The sequence below is a fragment of the Mustela nivalis genome, assembly GCF_964662115.1.
Source record: "Mustela nivalis genome assembly, chromosome: 9".
In the NCBI taxonomy this organism is placed as follows: Eukaryota; Metazoa; Chordata; class Mammalia; order Carnivora; family Mustelidae; genus Mustela; species Mustela nivalis.
Genome location: NC_139028.1, coordinates 77,680,012 through 77,702,507, shown reverse-complemented (window position 1 = coordinate 77,702,507; position 22,496 = coordinate 77,680,012). Strand labels below are relative to the sequence as shown.

The following is a 22,496-nucleotide window of genomic DNA, read 5'->3' as shown; positions in this document are numbered from 1 at the left end:
AGCCCAGCGGCGCAGATCGCGCTGTGTGGCGGGAGTGCCCTCTGAAGTTCCGCCTTCTTCAGCTGGTGATGGGAGCTTTCCCGCGGATGGGTATGGCGGTGAGAGTTCATTTAAAGCGTCGTCGCCACAGAAAGCGGCTTAGAGGCTTAGTCGCCACAGGAAGAGGCATTTCGCCGTGAGATGCTGTGCGCCTGACAGATGCATCTGTCATAGTTAAGCCTCTAGGTTTAAGTGTAATGTTTGAAGATTTTTGAATCCTCACTGGTACCGTCCCCCCGCGACAAAAACCTTAAAAAAAAAAAAAAAAAAAATGGCTTCTACTGTTTCCACCCGCATGTTCGCTGTTGCTCCTGAGGGTGACCGGCGGTGCGGCTTTCTAGAAGATTCTGATGAATATTTAGCCGCTTTCTCATTCTCACCGAAATGAGTTCAAGATGGTGCAGGTTAATTGGCTGTTACGGAAACTAGGGTCTGCCAGAGGGAATTCTGTAAACTGCCCACACAGCGTTTTGTGAGGTGGGAGTGACCCTAACCGACCTCCCTGCGCTTCGGGGAGGTGTTGTACTTCTTGGGGCCTTCACGAAGTAAAGTCCCTTTCTGCCAGAAGGCCCTGTATCTTTTAATTTTCATTAAATTTTTTTCGAATTGAGGTGAACTCCACATAATGTAAAATTAACCACTTTAAGGTGTACAATTAAGTGGCATTTGGTACATTCACAATGCTGTGCAACAATCACCTCTATCTAGTTCCAAGTTATTTTCATCACCGCAAAAAGAAGGTCAGTACCCAATGAGTAGCTCTTCCCCATTTCCCCCTCCTCACCCACAGCAGCTACGCTAGTAGTCTACTCAGAAAGTGCTGTATCTAAAGGTTTTATTCAACTATTGAAGATTCATTCATGCAGGATCAAGGTGTCTGATTTTTTTTTTTAACCAGGCCTGAACCTGTGTGCTTTCAACCCTAACATTCTTCCAGGATGCTTGTCCTTATTTATTCTGAAGCTTTCTGACCTTGATTAAATATTTAATTTTTTTAAAGCAAAAATCAGCTAAATGGCATGACAATATAGATCTAGTGTGCATTTTGGTAATGATAGCAGCCTGTGAAACTGCTTAACTATCGGTTTCTGAATTTAGCAATTATTGTAGCTTTGACTGCCTCTGTAGAAATAATATTACTGTACTAGATTTCAGATGATCTTTGTACCATTTACAGAACTGTGACAAGTGGAAGATAGTTCTTTAATTTTGCAGTCATGTATCCAAATTCTCCTTTATTCTGGAAGCAAAGGAATGACAATGCTAATTAGGATTATATGAAAAAAATCTCAGATAGGGTCATATTTTATAACCAAACAAGGGATCTTAATCAATTAGTTTCTATGGTAAGAATAAAACAAGTGGAGGAGGAGAAGAGTAAAGCTATGAGGAGAAGTATTTTGGGGAAGTGGTTACTTGCTGTTTACTGTGAATGAAAATAATTTGCATATTAACTGTGATTCTACAAAGATTCTATAAATATAATTACAATGAAATTACAGTTAAGTTACAGAATTTTCAAGGATGAACTATAGTTCATATCCAAATGATTTGACAGACTGTAAATTATACAATTTAGAACTTAGCTTTATTAATAAATAAATAAATGAGATGGCTGAATAGGTAATTTTGAACTGCTAAAAGAATTCAGAAATAAAAAAGGACTATCAATAAGGTTAGTAGTTACTAAATAGTTTGAACTTAAATTGGTGACCATCAAGAAGAGTTTAATGAGCTAGCAACCTGCCTTTTATTTCTTTACCAGAATTGTTGGCACCTGGATGACTAAATCTTCAAGTTACCGTAAATCAAGATCACAAGCCAAAAAGTAACATAGGAAATAAAAAGGACTGGATCATTTTACAGTTTTACTCAGTTTGATTGCAGAAGTCTATGTAGGTAAGGATGGAATTATAGTGCAAAGGATATTCATATATGACACAGAAACTCAGTAATACCCTTCCTCCTTGTACTGTGTGCAACTGTTCCATTTTGGGAGTCAGGGGGTATGGGGCAGAGGTAGAGGGAGAGAGAGAATCTTAAGTAGGCTCCATGCCCAGCGTGGAGCCCTATGAGGGGTTTGAGCTCACAACCCTGAGACTGTGACCTGAGCTGAATTCAAGGATCAGATGCTTAACTGCTTAACTGAGTGAGCCACCCAGGCACTCTGACAACTGTTTGTCTTAATTTTTTGTTTCTGTATCTTCCGGCACAATGTGCCATGGAGTAGTTAATAAGTTTTTTTGAATTAATGAAATAAGAAATTATATAATGTAACCGAGTGGTACCTCATATAAGTCCTGGAAACTCAGCAATAGCCATACTTATTGGATAGTAAAGACAAGGAGAGGAGGACCTACATGTTCCTAATAGCATTTTGAAATACTTTCCTGACCATGCCTTCTTCATTTTTTAATATACCCAATGCTTTAGCATATAGTAGGCTTTCATAAATGTTTGTTGAGTGTGTACATCAATTTTTCTTCAACCATAACTGAACATAGTTAACAAATCTATAGAAGACATAAAAGCTCTGATGAATATGCTCTGTACAAAAAACTTGCTGCTGTTTTATCTGAGACTAAAAAAAATTCCTCAACCCATAGTTATAACTACTATTTATTGAATATCCACTATGCACTGTGTACATTGCTAGGTGCTTCTCAAAGCTTCTCAATTTGCAAGGATTTTTTATTTTATATATGATGAAGCTTAAGAAAAGTTAAATGCTTGCTCATGATCATATAGCTAATGAGTGAATGGCTAATCTGCAGTTTAATTTTTAAATCTAACTCCAAAAACCTGTGCATGTTCCTCTGTGCCAGTATAACTCATTGTTTCTATAGGGAGCTTAGTATGTGTCAGGTAGTATGCTAAATTTGAAGAAAACCAGAATAAATAATGTATAATGCCTTACCTCAAGGAGTTTATAGCTTTGTGGGGGAGGAATGACTAAACGGCACCAGGAAGTTACAGATAAAATGCTATGGAAGCAGTTTATTTTAGCTGAGGGCAATAGGGAAATTCTTTCCTGAAAGTTTTTGATTTAGATTTTAAAGAACTGTGGAAGCAGGGTGGGGCATGTATTCAGGAATGGTCAGTGTCTTGTGCAGCTAAAACCCGATAAACACAGAAGTATATTCTGAGACAAAACTCTATAGGCTGATCAAAGCCTTGAATTTGAATCTCTCACTGTGTTCAGGTTCAAATCCTCTGTTTCATCAATTTATAGTAACGTTTTCCCATACTCTAATAGTTCCCCACTTAAATCCTTTTTTACATATCATATTCAGACTCATCATCTGAAAATGAAATGTAGAGACTCTCCGCTCAAAAACTGCTTAGAGTTTCCCACTTTGTACACAATTAAGTTGATAAAGTCGATATAATTAGCCTATAATTGAAGGTCTATATTCTGACCGCAATCATCCACTCCAATCTTATTTTCCACTGCTACCTATTATTTATCTTGGTTAGTCAGTCATTGCTAGTTAAAATAAAAATATGTGTGCTATAATAGAGGTATGAACAAAGATATGATGTTGTTCTGGACTGGCTATTCTAGACCGTCTAAGAATCTTTTGAGTAGAATCTAAACTTCGCACCATGACTTGTGTATAAACCATGACTCAACAAATTTTTGTTGTATTATATGAATGAATGTGGTCAGAGAGGATCAGGTTTACATGGTAAGATAATGAATTTTTTATTTTAGACAGGTTAAACTTAAGGTATTAGTGGGGTGCCAAGTGGAACTGTCTAGTAGGCAGTTAGAAATACTGGCTTCAAAGTTGGGAGAGAGCCATAAATTTGTAAATCCCCAACGTAGAGATGATGGCTAAACTAGGAGAGTGACTGAGCTTACTGAGTGATCACATAGAAGAGAGGTCCTTGGAAAAGGGAAAAAAGAAAATAACATTTAAGGGTAGGAAGAGCCTGAGGTTAAAACATAGATGAGAACAGTGAGAGTTAAATATCATCGAATCCAAAAGAAAAAATATTTGAAGAATGCATTGTTTAATTGGGAGACTAAGAGATGAAACTTACCTTAAACCTGATTTTAAAGGTGTCGTATAAAGAGAACTGTAACGCCTAACATACAACCCTGAAGACAAGGAATAAAAAAAGTATTTGTGATTGATGATGGTTGATGATGATGATATCAGTTCCCATTCTGTCCATGGAACATACACATTTACCACATTGCTACTATAATTTAAAATATGGTGGCATAAATATTGGGTTGATTATTTTACATATACCTAGAAACTTTAAAGACTAGAAAATGAAAAGGGAAGTGAAAATGTATTTGCTTATAAAATTGCTTCAATATAGTTGTTGATATGTCTCTTTAATATGGTCATAAGGTCTTCAGATACAAAAAGCAGCAATATTCCAATAGTTGTTGTCAAAAAGAATTTGTGACTTTAAATCAATGGTGATACCTTTTTTGGCTGGGAGTGGAATTTGAGAACATTTTTGTTTATTCTCCCAAGTTACTTTGTTGTTCTTGCCAAATATAAAAGTATTCTGTCAATATGAGACTGGCTAAATGTATTATGGTAAATCCTTACTGTAGATCACCATGAAGCCATTAAAAGGAAAGAGGAGACTCTCAAAAATTAAAAATGGAACTATTATCCAGTAATTGTTCAACTGGGTATTTACCCCAAAATATGCAAAAACAGTAATTCAAATGGATACATTACCCTGTATTTATTGCAGTATTATTTACAACAACCAAACTATAAAAGAAACCCAAGTGACAATTGATTGATGAATGAATAAAGAATATATGGTGTGTGTGTGTGTGTGTATGTATTTATATTTATATATAATGGAATATTATTCAGCCATAAATAGAATGAAATCTTGCTGTTTACAACAACATGGATAGAGCTAGAGAGTATAATGCTAAGTGAAATAACTCAGCCAGGGAAAGATAAATACTTTATAATGTCACTCATATGTGGAATTTAAGAAACAAAATAAATGAGAAAAAAATAAAAGACAAGCTGAGAGAGAGACTTAACTATGGGAACAAACTGATCGTTACCAAAAGAGAGGTGGGTGGCAGGATGGGTGAAATAAGTGATGGGAATTAAAGAGTATACTTATCATGATGAAAAAAATAAAGTAAAAAAAAAAAAAAAGGAAAGGTATACCTGGGTGGCTCAGTCAGTTGTTTTTGCATTACCTCAGGTGATGATCCCAGGGTTCTAGGATTGACTGCCGCATCATGCTCCTTGCTCAGCAAGGAACCTGCTTCTCCCTCTGCCTGCCACTCTCTCAATTTCTCTCTCTGACAAATAAATAAGAAAAAAATGAAGTAAAATAAAATAAAAATAAATAAAACAATTTAAAAAGGGAAACTTTTTAAGAACTGATGAGGGACAGTCTTGAAGACATATTGTTGAATAAAAAAGTGAAGTGGAGAACAGTACTTATATTACACTGTATTTGCATTAAAAAATGAAAGAGTCGGGGCGCCTGGGTGGCTCAGTGGGTTAAGCCGCTGCCTTTGGCTCAGGTCATGATCTCAGGGTCCTGGGATCGAGTCCCGCATCGGGCTCTCTGCTCAGCAGGAAGCCTGCTTCCTCCTCCTCTCTCTCTCTGCCTGTCTCTCTGCCTACTTGTGATCTCTCTCTGTCAAATAAATAAATAAAAAATCTTAAAAAAAATGAAAGAGTCAATATATATGCATAAATTATTTCCACAAAGATACCCAATAAACTGAGAATATTTATAGATTCCATGCTAGAAATGGTGGGCTGGGGCAGCTGAGGTGCAAAGGTGGCAGGGATACTTTTCAACATACCTTTTTAATCTTTTGAATTCCAAATTGTCTGACTATATTAACTTATTAAAAATTAACCATAAATGAATGCATAAGTAAATAAAATTGGGTTTAAAAAAAGTCAGTTACAAAGAAAAGCAGATTCATACAAAGATAAACCATTATAAAAATGTGGAAAACAAGGTATAAAGAAGAAATACAAATCACTCATAGTGTCATAGTAATGAGGTGACTACAGTTAACTTGTAAGTGTAATTCCATCTAATTTATTTTTCCTAGTGATTTGGAGGACATACATTTTGGTCTCAATACTATTAAGGTTGTATTTTAGTTTTTACTCTAATCAAGGGTAAAACAATATGTAACTGTCTCATGACTCCATGTATGTGTGAGAAATTTCACACCTCTCCTTTTGTCCTGTTCTTCCCTCCCTCAATTCCAGGATATTTATATTTATGGTTTAGGTGCAGATTATTGTTATGGCATCAGTTTTTTTAAATGATTTTATTTATTTATTTGACAGAGATCATAAGTAGGCAGAAAGGCAGGCAGAGAGACGGGGAAAGCAGGCTCAATGCTGAGCAGAGAGCCTAATGCAGGGCTCAATCCCAGGACCTGACCTGAGCCAAAGGCAGAGGCTTTAACCCACTGAGCCATCCAGGCACCCCTATTGCATCAGTTTTTATATCACATATATTTTCCATCAATAATATTTGGGCATGTACCTTTAGCTTTTTAAAATACATCTTTATTGAGATGAAATTCACATGCCACATAATTTATCTATTTACACAATTGATTTTTTTTAAAGTAGAGTCCATGTCCAATATGGGGCTTGAATTCACAACCCTGATATCAAGAGTCACATGCTCTACCAACTGAGCCAGCCAGGTGCTCCACAAGTTTTTAAATATAGTCTCAGAGTTGTACAGTCATCATCACCATCAATTTTATAGCATTTATTATTATTATTTTTGTTAACATATAATGTATCATTTGCCCCAGGGGTACAGGTCTGTGAATCATCATGCTTACACATTTCACAGCACTCACCATATCACATACCCTCCCCAGTGTCCCTAACCCAGCCACCCTATCCCTTCCCCCCCACCCCCCGGAACCCTAAATTTGTTTTGTAAGATTAAGAGTCTCTTATGGTTTGTCTTCCTCCTGATCCCATCTTGTTTCATCTTTTCTTTCTCTACCCCCCAACCCCCCCCCCCACCCTGTGTCTCAAATTCCTTATATCAGGGAGATCATATGATAATTGTCTTCCTCCAACTGACTTATTTTGCTCAGCATAGTACTCTCTAGTTCCATCCATGCATGTTGTCACAAATGGCAAGATTTCATTTCTTTTGATGGCTGCATAGTATTCCATTATATATATATTTCCATTATATATATATATATATAATATTATATATATTTTTTGTATTTCCCTGATGCCAAGTGATGTGGAACACTTTTTCATGTGTCTGTTGGCCATCTGGATGTCGTCTTTGCAGAAATGTCTGTTCATGTCCTCTGCCCATTTCTTGATTGGATTATTTGTTCTTTGGGTATTGAGTTTGATAAGTTCTTTTTTTTTCCTTTAATTTTTATTTATTTATTTTTTATTTGACACAGACAGAGAGAGCACAAGTAGGTGGAGTAGCAGGCAGAGGGAGAGGGAAACACAGGCTCCCCCCTGAGTAAGGAGCCCGATGTGGGGCTCCAGCCCAGGACTCCGGGACCATGACCCGAGCCGAAGGCAGTTGCTTAACCAACTGAGCCACCCAGGCGCCCTGAGTTTGATAAGTTCTTTACAGATTTTGGATACTAGACCTTTATCTTATACATGTCATTTGCAAATATCTTCTCCACTTCTATCAGTTGTCTTTTGGTTTTGTTGATTGTTTCCTTTGCTGTGCAAAAGCTTTTGATCTTGATGAAGCCCTAATAGCTCATTTTTGCCCTTGCTTCCCTTGCCTCTGGCAATGTTTCTAGGAAGAAGTTGCTGTGGCTGAGGTCGAAGAGGTTGCTGCCTGTGTTTTCCTCAAGGATTTTAATGGGTTCCTTTCTCACACAGGTCTTTCATCTGTTTTGAGTCTATTTGTGTGTGTGGTGTAAGGAAATGGTCCAGTTTCATTCTTCTGCATGTGGCTGTCCAATTTTCCCAAAACCATTTGTTGAAAAGACTGTCTTTTTTCCACTGGACGTTCCTTCCTGATTTGTCAAAGATTAGTTGACCCTAGAGTTGGGGGTCTATTTCTGGGCTCTCTATTCTGTTGCATTGATCTATGTGTCTGTTTTTGTGCCAGTGCCATACTGTCTTGATGATGACAGCTTGTAACAGAGCTTGAAGTCTGGAACTGTGATGCCACCAATTTTGGCTTTTTCTTACAAAATCCCTCTGGCCATTCGGGGTCTCTTCTGGTTCCATATAAATTTTAGGATTATTTGCTCCATTTCCTTAAAAAAAATTGATGGAATTTTGATAGGGATTGCATTAAACATGTAGATTGCTTTAGGTAGCATAGACATTTTCACAATATTTGTTCTTCCAATCCAGGAGCATGGAACATTTTTCCAATTCTTTGTGTCTTCCTCAATTTCTTTTTTTTCTTTTTTTTTAAAATTTTTAATTTTTTATAAACATACATTTTTATCCCCAGGGGTACAGGTCTGTGAATCGCCAGGTTTACACACTTCACAGCACTCACCAAAGCACATGCCCTCCCCAATGTCCATAACCCCACCCCCCTTCTCCCAACCCCCCTCTCCCCAGCAACCCTCAGTTTGTTTTGTGAGATTAAGAGTCACTTATGGTTTGTCTCACTCCCAATCCCATCTTGTTTCATTGATTCTTCTCCTAGCCACTTAAGCCCCCATGTTGCATCACCACTTCCTCATATCAGGGAGATCATATGAGAGTTGTCTTTCTCCGCTTGACTTATTTCGCTAAGCATGATACGCTCTAGTTCCATCCATGTTGTCGCAAATAGCAAGATTTCATTTCTTTTGATGGCTGCATAGTATTCCATTGTGTATATATATCACATCTTCTTGATCCATTCATCTGTTGATGGACATCTACGTTCTTTCCATAGTTTGGCTATTGTAGACATTGCTGCTATAAACATTCGGGTGCACGTGCCCCTTCGGATCACTACATTTGTATCTTTAGGGTAAATACCCAGTAGTGCAATTGCTGGGTCATAGGGCAGTTCTATTTTCCACATTTTGAGGAACCTCCATGCTGTTTTCCAGAGCAGTTGCACCAGCTTGCATTCCCACCAACAGTGTAGGAGGGTTCCCCTTTCTCCACATCCTCGCCAGCATCTGTCATTTCCTGACTTGTTGATTTTAGCCATTCTGACTGGTGTGAGGTGATATCTCATTGTGGTTTTGATTTGTATTTCCCTGATGCCGAGTGATATGGAGCACTTTTTCATGTGTCTGTTGGCCATCTGGATGTCTTCTTTGCAGAAATGTCTGTTCATGTCCTCTGCCCATTTCTTGATTGGATTATTTGTTCTTTGGGTGTTGAGTTTGCTATGTTCTTTATAGATTTTGGACACTAGTCCTTTATCTCATATGTCGTTTGCAAATATCTTCTCCCATTCTGTCAGTTGTCTTTTGATTTTGTTAACTGTTTCCTTTGCTGTGCAAAAGCTTTTGATCTTGATGAAATCCCAATAGTTCATTTTTGCCCTTGCTTCCCTTGCCTTTGGCGATGTTCCTAGGAAGATGTTGCTGTGGCTGAGGTCGAAGAGGTTGCTGCCTGTGTTCTCCTCAAGGATTTTGATGGATTCCTTTCTCACATTGAGGTCCTTCATCCATTTTGAGTCTATTTTTGTGTGTGGTGTAAGGAAATTGTCCAATTTAATTTTTCTGCATGTGGCTGTCCAATTTTCCCAACACCATTTATTGAAGAGGCTGTCTTTTTTCCATTGGACATTCTTTCCTGCTTTGTCGAAGATGAGTTGACCATAGAGTTGAGGGTCTATTTCTGGGCTCTCTATTCTGTTCCATTGATCTATGTGTCTGTTTTTGTGCCAGTACCATGCTGTTTTGATGATGACAGCTTTGTAATAGAGCTTGACGTCCGGAATTGTGAGGCCACCAACTTTGGCTTTCTTTTTCAATATCCCTTTGGCTATTCGAGGTCTTTTCTGGTTCCATATAAATTTTAGAATTATTTGTTCCATTTCTTTGAAAAAGATGGATGGTACTTTGATAGGAATTGCATTAAATGTGTAGATTGCTTTAGGTAGCATAGACATTTTCACAATATTTATTCTTCCAATCCAGGAGCATGGAACATTTTTCCAATTCTTAGTGTCTTCCTCAATTTCTTTCATGAGTATTTTATAGTTTTCTGGGTATAGATTATTTGCCTCTTTGGTTAGGTTTATTCCTAGGTATCTTATGGTTTGGGGTGCAATTGTAAATGGGATTGACTCCTTAGTTTCTCTTTCTTCTGTCTTGTTGGTGTAAAGAAATACAACTGATTTCTGTACATTGATTTTATATCCTGACACTTTACTGAATTCCTATACAAGTTCTAGCAGTTTTAGAGTGGAGTCTTTTGGGTTTTCCACATATAATATCATATCTGCAAAGAGTGGTAGTTTGATTTCTTCTTTGCCAATTTGGATGCCTTTAGTTTCTTTTTGTTGTCTGATTGCTGAGGCTAGGACTTCTAGTACCATGTTGAATAGCAGTGGTGATAATGGACATCCTTGTCATGTTCCTGACCTTAGCCGAAAAGCTTTCAGTTTTTCTCCATCGAGAATGATATTTGCGGTGGGTTTTTCATAGATGGCTTTGATAATATTGAGGTATGTTCCCTCTATCCCTACACTTTGAAGGGTTTTGATCAGGAAGGGGTGTGTACTTTGTCAAAAGCTTTTTTCAGCATCTATTGAGAGCATCATATGGTTCTTGTTCTTTCTTTCATTAATGTATTGTATGACATTGATTGATTTGCAGATGTTGAACCAACCTTGCAGCCCTGGAATAAATCCCACTTGGTCGTGGTGAATAATCCTTTTAATGTTCTGTTGGATCCTATTGGCTAGTATTTTGGTGAGAATTTTCGCGTCTGTGTTCATCAAGGATATTGGTTTGTAATTCTTCTTTTTGGTGGGGTCTTTGTCTGGTTTTGGGATCAAATTGATGCTGGCCTCATAAAATGAGTTTGGAAGTTTTCCTTCCATTTCTATTTTTTGGAACAGTTTCAGGAGAATAGGTATTAATTCTTCTTCAGATGTTTGGTAGAATTCCACTGGGAAGCCGTCTGGCCCTGGGCTCTTCTTTGTTGGGAGATGTTTGATGACTTCTTCAATCTCCTTACTGGTTATGGGTCTGTTCAGGTTATCTTTTTCTTCCTGGTTCAGTTTTGGTAGTTTCTACATCTCTAGGAATGCATCCATTTCTTCCAGATTGTCAAATTTGCTGGTGTATAAGTTGCTCAGAATATGTTTTCTCAGAATATGTTCTTGTATTTCTTTGGTGTTGGCTGTGATCTCTCCTCTTTCATTCATGATTTTATTTACTTGGGTCCTTTCTCTTTTCTTTTTGATAAGTCTGGCCAGGGGCTTATCAATCTTATTAATTCTTTCCAAGAACCAGTTCCAAGTTTCATTGATTTGTTCTGTTGTTTTTTTGGGTTTCTATTTCATTGACTTCTTCTCTGATCTTCATTATTTCTCTTCTCCTGGTGCGCTTAGGCTTTCTTTGCTGTTCTTTCTCCAGCTCCTTTAGGTGTGGGGTTAGGTTGTATATTTGAGACCTTTCTTGTTTCTTGAGGAAGGCTTGAATCACTGTATACTTTCCTCTCAGGGCTGTCTTTGCTGTGTCCCACAGATTTGGAACAGTTTTGTTTTCATTTTCATTTATTTCCATGAATTTTTTCAATTCTTCTTTAATTTCCTGGTTGACCCATTCATTCTTTAGTAGGATGCTCTTTAGCCTTCATGCATTTGAGTTCTTTCCAGCTTTCCTCTTGTGATTGAGTTCTTGCTTCAGAGCATTGTGTTCTGAAAGTATGCAGGGAATGATCTCAGTCTTTTGGTACTGGTTGAGAACCTGATTTGTGACCCAGGATGTGATCTATTCTGGGGAATGTTCTGTGTGCACTAGAGAAGAATGTGTTTTCTGTTGCTTTGGGATGGAATTCCTGAATATATCTATGATGTCCGTCTGGTCCAGTGTGTGATTTAAGGCCTTTATTTCCTTGTTGATCTTTTTCTTGGATGATCTGTCCATCTCAGTGAGGAGGGTGTAAAAGTCCCCTTCTATTATTGTATTATTGCCGATGTGTTTCTTGATTTTGTTATTAATTGGTTTATATAGTTAGCTGCTCCCATATTAGGGGCATAGATATTTAAAATTGTTAGATCTTCTTGTTGGACAGACCCTTTAAGTATGATATAGTGTCCTTCCTCATCTCTGATTATAGTCTTTGGCTTGAAATCTAATTTATCTGATCTAAGGATTGCCACCCCAGCTTTCTTTTGATGTCCATTAGTACGGTAAATTGTTTTCCACCCCCTCACTTTAAATCTGAAGGTGTCTTTGGGTCTAAAATGAGTTTCTTGTAGACAGCATATTGATGGGTCTTGTTTTTTAATCCATTCTGATACTCTGTATCTTTTGATTGGGGCATTTAGCCCATTTACATTCAGGGTAACTATTGAAAGATATGAATTTAGTGCCAATGTATTGCCTGTAAGGTGACTGTTACTGTATATTGTCTCTGTTCCTTTCTGGTCTACTACTTTTAGGTTCTCTCTTTGCTTCGAGGACCCCTTTCAATATTTCCCATAGGGCTGGTTCTGTGTTTGCAAATTCTTTTAATTTTTGTTTGTCCTGGAAGCTTTTGATCTCTCCTATTTTCAATGATAGTCTAGCTGGATATAATATTCTTGGCTGCATGTTTTTCCCATTTAGTGCTCTGAGTATCTCATGCCAGTTCTTTCTGGCCTGCCAGGTCTCTGTGGATAAGTCTGCTGCCAGTTTATATTTCTACCGCTGTATGTTACAGACTTCTTGTCTCGAGCTGCTTCAGGAATTTCTCTTTGTCACTAAGACTTGTAAGTTTTCTATTAGATGATGGTGTGTGGACCAACTTTTACTGATTTTGAGGGGGTTTCTCTGCATCTCCTGGATTTTGAGCCTGTTCCCTTTGCCATATTATGGAAATTCTCTATTATAATTTGCTCCAATATACCTTCTGCCCCTGTCTCTCTTTCTTATTCTTCTGGAATCCCAATTATTCTAATATTGTTTTGTCTTATGGTATCACTTATCTCTCAAATTCTCCCCTTGTGGTCCAGTAGTAGTTTGTCTCTCTTTTGCTCAGCTTCTTTATTCTCCGTCATTTGGTCTTCTATATCACTAATTCTCTCTTCTGCCTCATTTATCCTAGAAGTAAGTGCCTCCATTTTTAATTGCACCTCATTAATAGCTTTTTTGATTTCAGCTGGGTTAGATTTTACTTCTTTCATTTCTCCAGAAAGGGCTTTTATTTATCCAAGAAGGGTTTCTCTAATCTCTTCCATGCCTTTGTCAAGCCCAGCCAGCACCTTGAAATCATCATTCTGAAATCTAGTTCTGACATATTTCCAATGTCTGTATTGATTAGGCCCATAGCCATTGGTACTCCTGCTTGTTCTTTTTTTTTGTGGTGAGTTTTTCTGCCTTGTCATTTATCCACGTAAGAATATATGAATGAGAGAATAAAATCCTAAGAGGTTGCCAAGACTGCAGAAAAAATTACACTAACCAAATCAGAAGAGACCCAAAACTGGTGGGAGAAGAAAGGGTGAAAAAAGAAATTAAAAAAAAAATAAAAAATAAGAAAATGTATATATTAGATTGGTAAATAGAACAGAGCCAGGATATATATATTCTTTGTGTGTGTGTGTGTGTGTGTGTGTGTGCGTGTATACAGATACACATAAAGATAATATTATATTTTTTTCACACAAAGGTAAGGGTAAACATAATGAAGGGATAAAATATGACTGTAAAGATGAAAAATTTTTAAAAAATTCTAAAAAAGCAATTGATAAGATAAATTGGTTTAAATAAGAAAAAGAAAGGGGAGAGAATGTGCTCAGGCTGGAGAGTAGAACAAAGCCATGGGCTAGATTTAGGGTTTATTTTGATATATTACAAGAGATTTTATCCCAAAAATTTAAAGAGAAAATAAATTATATGTATATAATAAATAAGATTAAATACAATGAAGTAATAAAATATGACTATAACAATGGAGGTTTATAAAGATTCTTTTTTGAAAGGTATTTTTAGGAAAACCTGTTAAAAATGTTAAAAGCGGAAAGAGGAAAAGTTAAACAAAATAGAATATAAGAAAATAAAATTAAAAAAAATTTTTGCTTTGCAGGACTACAGAATTCTGGGACAAAAAGCCATGAATTCTATATGTTTCTTTCCTCTAGTCCTGGAGTTCTGCTGTTCTCCTTGATTGTGTGCTTGGTCTTGCCTGGATGTTCTTGCTGATCTTCTGGGGAAGGGGCCTGTTGCAGTGAGTATCAAATGTCTTTGCCTGAGGTGAAATTATACCAGCCTTGCCAGGGGATAGGCTATGTAATCTGCTCGGGTTCACTCTTGGTAACTTTTGTTCCCTGAATGCTCTCCACAGAGCTCTGGAAGATGGGAATGAAAATGTTGTCCTCCCAATCTCCAGCCTGGAGGAGCCAAGAGCTCGGGGCCCCACTCCTGTGTGCCCTTGGAGAAAAGCAGTCCATCCCTTCCATCTCTCTGATCTTAGCCTCACTCTGTGCTTACTCAGCCTGTGACCAAACATTTCTGTCTCTGGCACATAGCCCTGCTTGGAGCTTCCAAACCCAGCAGATTCCTGCCACATGTTCCTATACCACTCTTTATAGAGGAGGTAGGAGGAAGTCTTTCCAGATCTTCCACTTGTGGGTCCCTGCTTATAAAGCAGCAGTCTGACTGTGCCTTGGATCACAGTTTAAGGTAACTCCCATTTGAAAGCTCACTCCTTGGTTCTGTCTTTGTAGTCGGCTTCCCCGCTCTGATACCTGGGAACTCTGTCACACTCAGAGACCTCTGATCCTTCTGTGACTCTTCAGGACCTGAGACCACATTGTCTACATGAGGGCTCAATCCCTGCTTAGCCTCTGGAATGATGTCCCTCAGTGGAGCAGACTTCTAAAAGTTCTGATTTGTGCTATGCTGTTCCACCACTTGCCGGGAGCTGGCCCCTCCCTCTATGGTCTATCTTCTGTTGTTTCAGACTCACTTCTCCACACATCCTACCTTTCACAAAGTTGTGAATTTTCTGTTCCTAGAATTGCTGATTTTCTTCTCTTCTATCTCCTGGTGAGTCTGTAGGTGTTTGGAATGGTTTGATAACTATCTAGCTGAACTCCTGGGACCTGATGTCATTTCAGTCTGCTACTTTCTGCCATCTTGGCCCCAGCTCTTTTATAGGATTTTTAGCACCCCCAAAAGAAACCTGGTATCTATCAGCAGTCACTCTATTTTCCTCCCACTGACCCCAGCCCTAGACAACCACTAATCTACTCTCTGTCTCTATAGATGTGGTTATTCTAGCCATTTTATGACATGGTATCATATAGCACATGGTCTTTTGTGGCTGATTTCTTTTACTTATAGTATTTTCAAAGGTTCATCCATATTGTAGCACATATCAGTACTTTATTCCTTTTTATGGTTGAGTAAGATCCTGTTGTATAGATATACCACATTTTGTTTATGCATTCATCACTTCACAGATATTTAGGTTGTTTCCATATTTTGGCTATTATGAATAATGCTGCTATGAACATTTGTGTACAATTTTTTGTTTGAACATGTTTTCAGTACTCATGGGTATATGCTGGGTCATGTGATTACACTAGGGTTGATTTTTTAAGGAGCCATCAGACTGTTCTCCAAGGTGTCTAGACTATTTTACATTCTCATTAGCATTTTACATTCTCATTAGCATTGTATAAGGGGGCCAATTTCTCCATACTCTGGCCAACACTTGTTATCTGTCTTTTTGGTTATAACTATCTTAGTGGATATAAACTTGCCTTCAGTTTTGAAACCAAGTCTTTTAAGTAGTTTTCTGACAACAGATGAAATATGTAAAGCATCAAGTATACTAATGGCTTTATATACTAAAGGCTTTATAGAAGTCCAGAGAGAAAGGGATAAAAATCTTACTAATTTTCACCAATTGTTCTCAAGCTTTTATGTGCATTGGAATCACTTAGAAGACTTTTTGTGAATCTGTATTATTGGGTCCTACCCAGAGCTTCTAATTCAGTAGAATTGCAATGGGTGAGAAAATTTACATTTGTAACAAGTTTCTATATGTTACTGTTGGTCTAAAGACCACATTTTTGGAACCATTGATTTAATACACATGATGGTAATGCTTACTTTGAGCCCAGCTTCTTCCTTAAGTGTTTTACGTATGTTACTTTATGTAATCTTCACACAGGTATGTTCCACTATTAGATCATTTTACAGATGAGGAAATTGAGTCATGGAGAGATTAAGTAACTTGCTCAAGGAAATTGATTATATAAAGCTTAAGAAATTTTCTCAAGATCACATATCTGAAATTAGTGGAGCTGATACCTGGTTTGGTTCTAGTATTTATGCTCTTAATCACTATGTATTACTGCTATACATAAAGTTAATTCATGTGGTATACATGTTTATTGAGTGAAAACTTGAGAATAATCCATTTCTTGCAAATTTGGGATGCTTAGTTCCAAGAAAGAATTCTTTTCTTTCAAGACAATAATCTAAAAAATCAAGGATTTCCTCAGTGTGCTTATATCTACTAATTCATTCATTACTGTGTTCAGTTATTCTCAAAGTTCTTTTGTGTTTATGATTCAGTTTTATGTAACATAGGACTACTGTGAATTATAATTTTTATGTTAACAAGTATTGTTGAATATCTAAGTAATTGTATGATCTTGGAGAGTGCCTGAAATTCTCTGGGCCTCAGTTTCTTCATCAAACTATGCCTTTATAATTTGGATTTAGTTGTCCTTTTATAAAATTCAGATGACAATCATTTCTTAGTTGAGAGGGGAATTTAGTTAAGTGGATGCAATTTCCTGTTTTAAGATTTTCTCCTTTGACATTTTCTCAACTTTGGAAGTTACTGATAGAAAAAGTCAGAGTTTATCAAGCTTTCTTTGAGACCTTTTTTTTTTTTTTTTAAATGAACATTTGTGTTTGTGATTGTGATTTTGTATTCCTTACCTATAAATTACTCATAATTTCTTACACAGTTTTTCCCATTTTGTATTAGTATTTCATAATTTTTTAGTTTACTAATGTGCAATCATTTAAACTGGTCTGAAGTTTCTAAAGTTTGTAGTACCTCAAATATTTTGTGATATACCTTGATTGTATACATACTAAGTTCAGAACACTTTACTAAACAGTTTTAGAACATAGGTTTGAAAGAGACACTATATTTTCTGCCGTAGAAGAATTTACATTTTAATTGTAACAGTTTTAATTCAGTTTACTAATTAGTAAAGCATATCTGGAAAATTCATCAGACTTGGGCATGGACAAAAGTGATTACTGGATTTCCTTTCAGGGAAATGCTGAATGTCTAGAGACCCTGAAAGGTTTATCTGATTCTAAGTAAGTGTGCACTTTGGATCATCTTTGATCGACCAGGCTATTTTATAACTCTAAGGATAAAATTTAAATTGTAGAAAACAAAACATTGCAAACATTTTCTGCTTTTGACACTGCAAATGATTCTTGTTCTTGGCAATACAAATGGGTTTTGTCCAGGAGAAAATATAAATTTCTATAATTCAGACTCTACAATTTGGTTTTCACTTCTTCCTGATTTTCTCCTTAATTAATAAGGAAATGAAATCTGACAGGTAACATTTGATTCATGGTCTTTTAATATTTACATGAGAATCATGATTTTATAATTTTGGAATTTATGCTTTAGAATTTTTATCTACTTATATAATGCATATGTAGTTAAATATAAATATATATGAATTTATAAGACATACCATTATATATGCTGAAAAGTAGTAAGACAGCACTAATTTTTTTAGACTAAGAGTGATATTTTCCCTTATCACAAATAATGCATGTACATGCAATATGAACTAAAATATATTCATAAACAAGAAGAAAATTAAAAAATAAAAACATTTTATGGCCTCAACATCTAGAAATAATCACTGTTAAGACCTTGGGATACAGTATTTCTGACTTTTTTTGTATTTATGTAGCTTTTTTCTTAAGTAGGATAATACTATGTCCTATATTGATTTAAGCCTTTTTGTTTTAACTCAAAAGTATATAAATGAGCACCTTTTTGACATTTTGTTTTTGAAGATTGTATTTAGCATTTCTAAGGAGAGGGGGCTAACAAAGGTTCTTGTTATCTATCTTAACTCTAATTACTTAGTAGGTAACATGTCATTATTTTTAACATGACAACATGTTAAAATTGGCACATGAAATCACCATGTGTAGAAGAAATTAAAGCAAAACTGTTTGAATACTTTACAAGAGGTAGCCACTCTGTTAGGGATCTTCTCCCTGTACACACATCATGATTAAATATTTTTTGGTTTGTTTTTGTTTTTGTTTGTTTTGTTTTTTAAAAAGAAGCTGGTAGGGGTAGCTAGGTGGTTCAGTGAGTTAAACATCTGACTCAGCTCAGGTCTGGATCCAAGGTTGTGAGTTCAAGCCCTATGTTGGGCTTCATGCCAGGTTATTGAGGAACTGAGGGTGGGGAAGAATCTAAGACTACAAAGGAAAGGAAGCCAGGAATATCAGTATAGGAAAGCAGTCCTATCCTAGCTGTTAACATTTACAAAGCCCTTTCAAGGACTAAAGAAATAAAGGCTACAAATGTCTGGAGCTTGAAATGGCTTTTATACTTTTGAACCTGTTATGAAAGCTTTTCTTAGAATTCTTTCCTCCCCCTCCTCCAAAACAAAATAATTTTAAAAAAGAAATTAAACAGGAAAAGACCAGATAAAAAGGATGTTGCCACATAGTCTATTTTAAATTTCGGAGCCAGAAGAATAGCTTTTTGAAAAAAAAAAAATTGAACAAAGAATTGCCATATTTGAAAGTCTGAAGGAAACAAAGAGAATAAGTTGTTTTATTCTTGAATCTTGTGAATTGCTAGCAGTTGAAATGTAGGTGCAATTCCAGCAGGGATCAACATCTCTTGATTTTGTTGCTCTTACACTTGTTTACAAACGTGTTAGAAAAAGTAAAAGAGAAAGAAGCAATATATACCCAGACCATTCTGTTTTTAATACAGTATTTGGTTGAACACAAAGGTTTTGTATCTATCTTCATAAAGAGTAACATTTACTTCATAAAGAGTAATAGTTCAACATTTAAAAAAAATGTTGAAAGGACATGGATTGCCAATCCTTATAAAGTTACTCACCAAAAAGCTAGGTATGACTTTCCTCCCTTATTTTATGATTTATTTCTTATTATAAATGAAATGGAAAAATAAATGACAGACATGTAGTGGCTTACAGATTTTATCCTTTTAGTCTTATAAACCATCAAGATTGCAGAGGTATTTCCAGTCTCTCTAATGGAGTCTAACTCTACTTAAATTAAAAACTTTTAAAAGTCCTGCAATGTGATATGGAAGTTCTGAATTTTAGTCCCATCACTTCTATTAATTTAGTCATGGCACAGTCACCCAACCTGTCTCAGAGCCAACTAGTTTATTCTGTTTTTTCCATCTCTAAAGCTCTGTAATTCTGTGAATTTTAAAAAGTGAAAGTAATGTTAAGGATAAAATTTTCCTAAAGAAAAATTCTCAACAAATATTCTTAAATTCAAAATGATGTTTTCTTAATTGGTAATATAAAACAAAATTTTAGTATACCACAGAATTTTTTTGACCACCTAATTTTTTTTCTTTTGAGCCCAATTTCATTGTTTTTTAATATTAGAAGGGCTACTGCTCCTTCTACATTTGGCAAAAATGGAGTACCTGGGTGGCTCAGGTCATGATCCCAGTGTCCTAGGGTCGAGCCCCACATCGGGCTCCTGCTCAGTGGGAAGCCTGCTTCTCCCTCTCCCACTCCCCCTGCTTGTGTTCCCTGTCTCACTGTGTCTCTCTCTGTCAAATAAATGAATAAAATCTTAAAAAAATTTTTTTTGATGTATATTAGTTTCAGGTGTACAATATAGTGATTCAACAATTCCCTATATATTATAAAATGCTCACCACAGCATACTCCCCATTTGTTACCACATAGTTAATACAATGGTACCGACTATATTTGCTATGCTGTACATTTCAGCGCTGTGACTTATTTATAACTGGAAGTTTGTACAGATTAATCTTCTATTTTTTTATTGAAATATAATGGAATATAGAAAAGTGCACAAAGCATAATTGTGTAGTTCATTGTTACAAAATGGGTATATCTATATAACCACTGCCCACATCAAGAAATAAAATATATTTAGTGCCCCTTATGTCTTCCTTCCCTCCCAGTGACTATTCTCTTTTTCCCCAAAGATAGCTATCTTGACTTCAAAGAACATGCATTAATTTTCCCTGTTTTATTGTTAAAATGTAAATCAAGTCATATTAAAAATTATAAGACTTAAATTATTTGAGTGAAATTTGATTTGAATCAGGCAACATCCAATCTAGCAGATAAAATGGAGCTTTGAGGAGCTATACAAAATGAAAGACTTTTATAGGCAGAAGGGAGCAAGAACAAGGACGTTTTATTAGCAAAAGCTGGATTACTTCTGGCAAGGTCACTTTCTTTTAGGGTATGCAGGGGACCTATCAGGCAGATTACCTCACTGGTGCTGACCAGGTGATTTTTTTTTTTTAAGATTATTTATTTATTTGAGGAGAGAGAGAATGAGAGAGAGAGCATGAGAGGAGAGAGGTCAGTGGGAGAAGCAGGCTCCCTGCTTAGCAAGGAGCTTGATGTGGGACTTGATCCTGAGACTCCAGGATCATGACCTGAGCTGAAGGCAGTTGCTTAACCAATGAGCCACCTAGGTGCCCTGACCAGGTGGTTTTTGATTAACTGGTTTAAGATTCTGAGGGGTGCCTGAGTGGCTCAGTGGGTTAAGTGTCTGCCTTCGGCTCAGGTCATGATCTCAGGGTCCTTGGATTGAGCCCCCACATCGGGCTCTCTGCTCAGCAGGGGGCCTGCTCCCCACTCCCCTGCCTGCCTCTCTGCCTACTTGTGATCTCTCTCTCTGGCAAATAAATAATAAAAAAAAAAAAGATTCCATTTCTGAAAGGTCAAAGCTCTAATTAAGTTAGGGCACCTAGGTGGCTCAGCCATTTAACCATCTGACCTTGGCTCAGGTCATGATCTCTGGGTCCTGGGATGGAGCCCTGAGTGAGGCTCTCCACTTAGCAAGGAGTCTGCTTGTCCCTCTTCTTCTGCTCCTTGCCCCACAATGCTCTCTCTGTCTCCCTCTCAAATAAATAAAATCTTAAAAAAAAAAATCTATCCATCTGAGAGAGACAGGGAGAGAGAATTGGCAAAGGGAGAGAATATCAAGCAGACCCCCCACCAAGGGCTGAGCCTGACCAACCCTTGGCCACTCAACTGACTAAGCCATCCAAGTGCCCCAATAAATAAAATCTTAAAAAAAACCCTGTAATTAAGTCTTGGTTTAGTGATGTGAGGCTTAGCATAAGTGACTCAATTTGGGGGCCGTTGTCTTGTTTTTAACATGAACTTTATTTAAATAGACCCAGATAGTATACTGAGGTGCCTGGGTGACTCAGTCAGTTAAGTGTCTGCTTTCAGCTCAAGTCATGACTCCAGTGTCTTGGGATCAAGGCCCACCTGGGCTCCCTGCTAACTGGGGAGCCTGCTTCTCCTCTCTCCTACACCCCTTGCTTGTGCTCTCTTTCTCTCTCTCTCTGTTAAATAACTAAAATCTTAAAAAGAAAAAAAAAAGAACCAGACAGTATGTATTCTTTTGGATCTAGCTTTTTTTTTTTTTTTTTTTAACTACACAATATTATATTTGTGTGGATCATCACTGTCATTATGTAGTAGTGGTTGGTTCATTTTATTTCTGTATAGTATTCTACTGTATGAATTCACCTATTGATAGGTCTATGGATTTCTGGTTTGGGACTAGTATGAATAATGCTGCTGTAAGATTTTGTGTAAGTTTTTTTTATATAAATGTGCATGCTTTACTGTTGGATATATGCTTAAGAGTAGAAAATAACATGAAAAGCTTTTCCAAAGTATATGTACAAATTTATATTTCCATTTGCTCAGGCCATAGAATTTTACCATTTCCTTTATGATTATCAAAATGAATTGATCTCTAATATGAAGCATTTGAATTTTCCCAAGAGAAAATTGGTATGTGGACACTGATTAAACTTATTAAATCTTATTTTTTTTTAAATGTCATAGCCCTACTCTTTGGTGACTAGGACTCTGGAATTTCTCACTACCTATTATTTGATACATGGAAAAGCAATCGATTTTTTGTTAACTTTTGTTCCCTCAGAGAACTAAGAGTGGTTGGAAAAAGAAAACCTCAAAATCATTGAACTGTTTTTTTCATTTTCTTTTTTTACTCCCTTGGCTAAACTAAGCAGTGTGCTAATAATAAACTC

General features: G+C 36.6%; 1 protein-coding gene and 1 long non-coding RNA gene across 2 annotated transcripts in view; one reads left to right on the top strand and one right to left on the bottom strand.

Annotated features, from left to right (window-relative positions):
- LOC309872724 overlaps positions 1-22,496 on the bottom strand; it is a 639,146-nt gene that overhangs the window by 514,081 nt on the left and 102,569 nt on the right. The window lies entirely within an intron of this gene.
- Positions 14,361-22,496, top strand: part of SOX6 (SRY-box transcription factor 6) — a 686,491-nt gene continuing 678,355 nt past the window's right edge. The window contains exon 1 of the mRNA XM_082747252.1: positions 14,361-14,375. The gene's annotated coding sequence lies outside the window, so the exon portion shown is untranslated. The remainder of the gene's footprint in view (positions 14,376-22,496) is intronic.